The sequence below is a fragment of the Euprymna scolopes genome, chromosome 19 (genome assembly GCF_053919585.1).
Source record: "Euprymna scolopes isolate OS-2025 chromosome 19, ASM5391958v1, whole genome shotgun sequence".
NCBI lineage: Eukaryota > Metazoa > Mollusca > Cephalopoda > Sepiida > Sepiolidae > Euprymna > Euprymna scolopes.
In genome coordinates, this window is record NC_136500.1 from 100,203,620 (window position 1) to 100,210,838 (window position 7,219).

Sequence of the window (7,219 nt, forward strand, 5' to 3'; positions counted from 1 at the left end):
GTTAGTAAGGGATCCTCCCAACCTACTTCTAAATATTGAGCGCCTACTGTATTCCAGTCCCGAAGGTCGAAAGCAAGCAGGTCGTTGCCTAGTGGGGAGTGGGGGACCTAGGGGCGATTTTTCGAAAACAAATTAGATAGGGATGGGTAACGTAGGGAATGGACGGCGTCTTCCAAGATCAATGTATGTATAGGGGCAACAGACCAGGGACAAAACAAAGGGTGGACTGGGCATCTTTGGAAGCTCTCCTAATGCCGATGAAAAATAAAATCGGGGACAGGATCAACTATCATACTTGCCCTAGTCTAGTACCTAACAAAGCATTTTCCACTTGCAGTGGTTAAGGCCTAACTAACCCTACTCTAAAAACTTTGGTCGGAGCTGGGTTCTGTAAAACCTTAGCACCACCAGACTAATACCACTAGGGTGGGAAAACAAACTCAAACCTAGCGCCTCATCAGATGCAAAAACTAGTGTTGTGCACCCATCTCCTATCAAAGTCTATGCAATGTAATCTTTTCTAATCGCATCTGATCTTTACTTTAAGTTGATGCTTAAAGTAAGCAACCAGATCCCAATCCGAAACAGATTCAACCCCATAGACAATGTTAAGACGTGTAAGCCACGTCACTAACCTAGCTACAGCTAGGATTGCGAGAACACCAAACGTTTCTCCCCAGTGAACAGCGGGTCATGTTGTTGACGACGTACGCCAAATCAAGTGGCACCAACTGCTTGGGGTCGATGCGAGCCGTTACCTCTCTGACATACTCCCAGAGCCTCCGAACTCTGCTGCAAAGAAAAAAGGCATGATCTCTTGTTTCATCCTCATCCTCCTTGCAGCGGGGGCAAAAGGGAACGTATCCATCCCGTTTGCAGTCCCTGGCAAGCATGCCAAAAAGTGGCAGCACATTCCGGACAAGCCTCCATGTCAATGAAAATTCGGAATTATTTATGTAGCTTCTTGCTGGCGCCCAATTCAACTGAGAGAGGACCTCCTCCCTCGACATGTGCCACCACTCAACCAGCGGATCCTTAGCGGTCCCCACTGCTAATTCCCGATATAGCCTTCTTCTAGGCCGCGCAAGGTCACTGGACCCCGGCAATGCCCTAAGTAGCATGACCACTCCTTTGGTTCCCTGCTCAGGGATGGATTGCTGAGCAAACTAGTGGTTACACACACCCATCAGAAGAGGAACAAACATGGACGACAGCCTCAAATACAGTTTGTAGGGCAGACCATCGAGCCCCAGAGATTTGTTATGGCCAACCTGCTTCAACCCAGTAATGACCTCATGCTCCGTAACCCTCCCATCATAGCTAGCTGCTCGGGCCGCAATAAGGTGGGGCAATCCAGCCAAATAGCTGCCAAACTCCTGGCTGCGGAGTCTGGGTTGTTGGGTAAAGCGCTCCTCCAAATATTGCCGAAACCCATTGCAAATTTCCCGAGTCGGCACGAGGGTATGTCCTTCCAGGTTTTCACCTTCCAAATGTACCCATCCGAGCCGTGTCTTAAGGTGGCCCCACACTCAACAGCGTCAACGTTCATGGCTTCATTAGAGACTCTTTTTAACCTAGCTCTAACTACTTGACCTTCATAACGCTCGCTAGCCAAGCGCTGGAGGTCTCCCTTAACCAATGCTATCTCTAGGGGATCCCCAACAGCAATCTCCCGGGTCAGCCTATCCTCAAAGTGCATTTTCGTCCGTGCCCTATTTAAAGTGAGGCTTTGGCTATATAGGATGCAAAAACGCCTAATAGTGGCCTTAAGTTTAACCCACCAGCTACTCCTGGTAACCACCCCACTAACTCCCGCTGAATTAGTGTTGTCAGCTGTTCCCGGAAGTCGGCCGTCTCTAGCAAGGAGGCGTTCAACTTCCAGTACCCAGCCAACATAGGCCTATTACCTACTCTCAAACAGGCCATTACTAATTTATGGTCCGAATGCCCTAGCCAGTGGAACGTGGGACAAGATAAGAAATCTATGTCGCCTCTTCTAACTAACATTCTATCCAAGTAGGTACTCAGATGGGAGGTCATGCCACATCCACATCTACCTCCCCGGGTGATCCAGACGGAATCTGTCGACAAGATCGCACGAGGCCATCAGGTCAGACATGCTGCTTTCACACCTTTCCGACCCTCTATTCCCCCGACCTTATCTATCTTGGATGGCATTCCAGTCCCCCATTAAAACTACCCACTCCAGACCCGCCAATAGAAACACCTCCACTCGCTGAAAAAAAGGAAACCCTCTCCCCAGCGGTATTGGGTGTGTAAACAGCCAAAATCCGGAACTTACCACTTTTAACGGCAACATCGACCACACCCAGCCTTCCATGAGCGTCCGCGTGGACTACAGTAACCGTCGCAGCTAAGGTGCGACTCACTAGCACAGAAATCCCATGACTATGGGAATTGCCATATGCTGAGTAAACGTCAAAGTCGTTCACCAGCACATCGCAATCCCCGGTCCCAACAAAGTGGGTTATCTTGAATCGCAGCTATATCTACCTCAAGGGCCACGAGATCCCTCAGCATGCGAGCAGCCTTGCTTCGGGATCTCATTCCCCTCGCATTTAAACTAACTAGGTTTAAGGTTGCCATTATTCCCTAACTAGTAATATTCATCTAGTACGGGTCTAAAATCCTCGGGGGTTAGAACCAAGAAAGTCTGACTGAGATTGCCAGTCAACAGCTCCGCTGCGGGCTGACAGTTTCGAGCCAGACCCCTGATGTCCAGGGGGAAGGTTAATTTCACTGCTCTGTATAGGGAGGGGTGAACATATACAGAGACCCTTTCTTCACATTTGGCACGGATTTGGTTCAATGAGGGATGTTCTTCCTCGATAAGCTTGAGGCCTGGTACTGCTTCTTTGGCCTCCCGGAGCATGTACATTGGCACCTCCGGGAAGTTTCTGGGATCTTGAATCCTCTTCCCGTCTACATATAGCAGATTCGCCAACTGTTTCAGCTTCATTCTTTGTCTGCTGTTCAGCTCTGCCTGAACGTCCGCCTCACTTGCCTCACAAATTCTCGCTCCGGGCAGAAAAGGCAGCTTTCTGGTCTTTTCGGTCCTCTCCGTCCTGGCTGGTTTAGGTACGGGAACGGCTTCCTCTACTGTAACTTCGCCCTCTGGGACTTCTACCTCTTCCTCTTCCTTTTCCTCCTGTGATCTCTCCATCTCTACCACTTCTACTTCTCGGGGGGATGTTAAAAGGGGGAGGGGTGTTCTGCTCCATCGGGGTCTGGGATTGGGGAGTATTCTCAGGAGCAGGGTTTCTGTCATCTTTAGCCTTCTTCTTGGTCTGTCTTTTCTCCTCCTCCTTCTCCACCTCTTCATCTGACTCTGAGGAAGGTGCTGACAGTTTTCTCTTTAGGCCCCCTTTTTCCCCCTCTTTGCGACTTGGGGTGGCCTTTCTACTCTTCTTTCCCACAGTTGTCCATTTGGACGGGGCTTTCTCCACTTTCTCTGCTACCTTTGCCGCTGGTGCTGATGTCACTGACGTTGTTGTCGCCGATGTTGTTGCAGGTTCAACTGTCGGTGGAATCGTCTTGCTTGTCTCTGCTGTTACTTTCTGCAGGTCCACCTATAACCCTTTCTCCCTCGCAGGGGTCGCGCGCACGGTGAAAAATTACGTGCACTAACCCTAAGGACGGTTGGCTATATTTTCGCTCCTTCGAGCCTCGGACCCCGCACAAGCATCCGTCTCTCTCCTTCTGCTACTCGTAAGTCTCTCCGAATTGGACGTTGGTATCTGGCCGTCTAGTGTTGTAACGCCCAATCGGGAATTCTTGGTAATTTCTGTCGTGATCGTCTTCTCATCGGTGGCCGTCTCTCTCTGTCTGTGACGGCTGGAAAGTCAAGTTTGATTATGCTGAAATCGAAAGGGCAGTCTTCACAAGTATAAATGGAAACAATCAACAACGATGAGGATAGTTTTAGGCTGTTTATTTAGTGATTCGGTATACATTAAGGCTCGGCTCGTCCCTTATACTTTCGTCAGGTTTGGAATGCAACCCCCACAGTGTATTTAAACAAAAACTCTAAGTGGCCGTCTTGTTAGTTCTCTTCATCTCAATTAGAAGAGGCTAGCGGCACGCGTGGCTTCCCAACTTCTCTATTCGACAGACTGTCCGATTCTCTGTTTCTTTTGTCTATCTCCGCAGTAGTTTTATTAAACGTCATCCTCCCCTTCCTTCTGTAGTCCCTGGCTTCGACCTAATCTCTCTATTCGACGGGTAATCATAATTCTTTCTTTCTCTCTCTCTCTCTCTCTCTCTCTCTCTCTCCTTCCCAACCGACCCCCTCTCGATTCAATTCCGAGAATTAGTTATCTGTCTAGCATTTAACCAATTTGTTCCCTTAAAATTAGAATGACTAATTCAATTGTTTTCGGGTCTTGTTCTTTCTCTCTCATCACCTCCAACTTGTTGGTTTAAGTGAATCATGTTATCATTTACACTCGGATCGTCGACTCTACTCGTCGACCCTTCCCAGACCTCCTTGCGTTTTCCTCGCCAACCCGACATCTGGCTTATCTTTAATCTGGCCCTTTTGAACTCCCAATAATTTACTTGTCACCCGATGACAATTCGTTGGTTTCTCACGAGATGGGACTGAGACCTCTCGCCCAGCTCCATCCCACTCACCCTCAACCTAGGAAGCAAGGTTATCCGGTGTCGCCCGGCTACATTACACACCTTTGCTATATGTCCAGCGTTCTGGCAGTGCTAGCAATGTGGATGTCTCCCTGCCACAATGAGGGACATCGTCCAATGTTCGCATATGAGCTGGGCAAGGATGGCATTGAACTCTTTTTTATCCACCTTCATTTTTATCTGATAATCACTGGTCTGTATGTTTCTTGGGCCGCAGACCAGAATGACCGCTTCTGCACTGAGGAACTCCAAACTGATGCAGCAAGGGACTCCAAGCATAGATACTAGGGCTCTTCTTTTCTCTAGGTACTCTGTCTTAAACTTTATTCCTTTCCAGACCAGGTCACTTTTCGCCATTTTCGCTGCCTCCTCTTTAGTAGTCACCAACACGTCCCACATGGCGAAGCTACGCCTGATGAAATATGTGGCCGGGATATTTTGCTCAAGTAGCATCTTCATGAAATTCTCTTTTGGAACACCTACGAGCCCCTTCTTTTTAACATCTAGAGTGACAAAGGAGATTATCCTACTCTGTAAGGCTTCCATAGTTTCAGGCTTTGGTTTTATCGTGTTTCCTTCTGTGAGTGCTTTATACTTTACACGAAACAACTCTCTATACTGCTCCAGAGTTTTTGCGATTTAGGGCCCCATGGAGTTTTGCTTGGACTGTTTTCTTGCCCATGGCTCGATTGCATCTCTTCCTCCGGTGCCCGTTGTGTCGTATTTTCCCGGTCATCCATCTCCACTGCTGTCATCTCTGCTTCTACTCACAGTGATGGTGTGGAAAAATCTAAACACAGCGTAAGTTTAAGGATTGCCACCTTCTCAAATCTCTCTCCTTTTGTGGGCTACACCCTGTTGACCGCGTCTAACTTCCATCTCCTTTCGGCTAATGAATGCGAGCTGCTGCTTCTAAGGCTTTCTGGCAGGGTCCATATTCCTCCAGGAGATTCCTCGAGCCATCTTTGCAGGCTTTCTTTCGTCGCAGCTACCCTTCCCAACATGGGAATGTCACTGGACGGTTCAAATGGGTCATTATCCTGCCACTCCTAATTCAGACTCTGGCGTGGTTTTTGGAAATGAGGTACTACCAGGTGTGGTACCCTTCGACACAATCACTGGGGTACCGGGTATGGTACCCCCCACCACGAACATTGGAGCACCACTGGTTGTAGTGCCCCCCGAACTGATCACTGGAGTACCACCGGATGTGGTAACCCCCGCCATGAACACTGGAGCACCACCAGGTGTGGTGCCCCCTAAACCGATCCCTACACCAGGGACGTCCCCCATGGTGCCAAGGAGCAGGGGCCTGCTCCTTCTAAGTAATGGCCCAGTGCCCGACCTCGACCTGCCAATTCGGAACTAGGGGGACCTTCGCCTAAAACGTCACGTCAGTTTCCCCTAGACCTGCCGGTGGCTTAAGTCTGTCAGACACTGGACTACCTGAAAAAGATCGAAAAATGTAACAATTAGTAAAAACAACAATATAACAAAAAACAATGCTTAAGGGACCACTCACCCAAAGAAGAGGTCGGTCCCTACAGCCAAACAAGAAAAACTCTTAAGTGACACACAAGAAGTAGTCAAGTGAGTGGTCACCAGGATCTTTTCAGAGATGTTGCCAAATCAGAAAAGCGCCAGGTTGGAGATCATAACATGCGGTTAGACATGGTATGTCTCCCAACATCCAAGGTGAATGGTGGGGTAGAGTATTTATTTGCTGCCCACCTCAGCAAAATGTGGCAGAAGGCTGGAAAGTGGGGATCCAGCAGGCTCCCCTAAAGGAGAGGCACTTCTGCAATTGTAAAAATTGCCTGAATAAGTATTTATAAACGATGCTGCTAGGAACTGACGAATCGAATTAACTCACGTTCTGCTACTAACTAATCAGAAACCAGAATTGCTCCATAAATATTAAACCGTTTCTGTAGAAATTTCGCATGTTTTTTTCCATCTCGACATGGTAAGAATCTTTTGCTCTGTGGAATTGTCTCCTGCAGACCAGTCACCTCTCAGGACTTGTGTGGAACAACCAACCATCAGAAACTGTTCTGTCTACTGCAAACCAGTCACTTCTCAAGACTTGTGTAGAAAAACAATCCATCGGAAACTGTTCTGAAACTAAACATGGCTTACACTTCTAGAAACAAAGTTACTAAGGCAGAGATATTTCAAACATTGAATATTAAAACTTTTCAAAAATCTGTTGTAGAATTTAATTAAAAGTTTGAATTTTTATTTTCTGATATTTTTTTTTTACTAATATTGTCATTCTCTTTGCGACAAAAATTGTTTATAAGGGAATTTGATGAACTCCATATTAGCATTTTTTCAATTTGCTGAATAGTGTGAACCTCATCACAAGAGTCAACATGAAATAATCGATTTTGATCAGCCAAAATATTTAAAGTTATATACATGGCTCTGATGAATCGAATGTAAAAAAAATCGCATTTTGTAAGTTTGTTTATAACTATATAATTATATAAGACAAAATTATTAGTTATATGATTTGGGTATAGCAGAGAACCTCTGTTAATACCCTGAAAGTAGC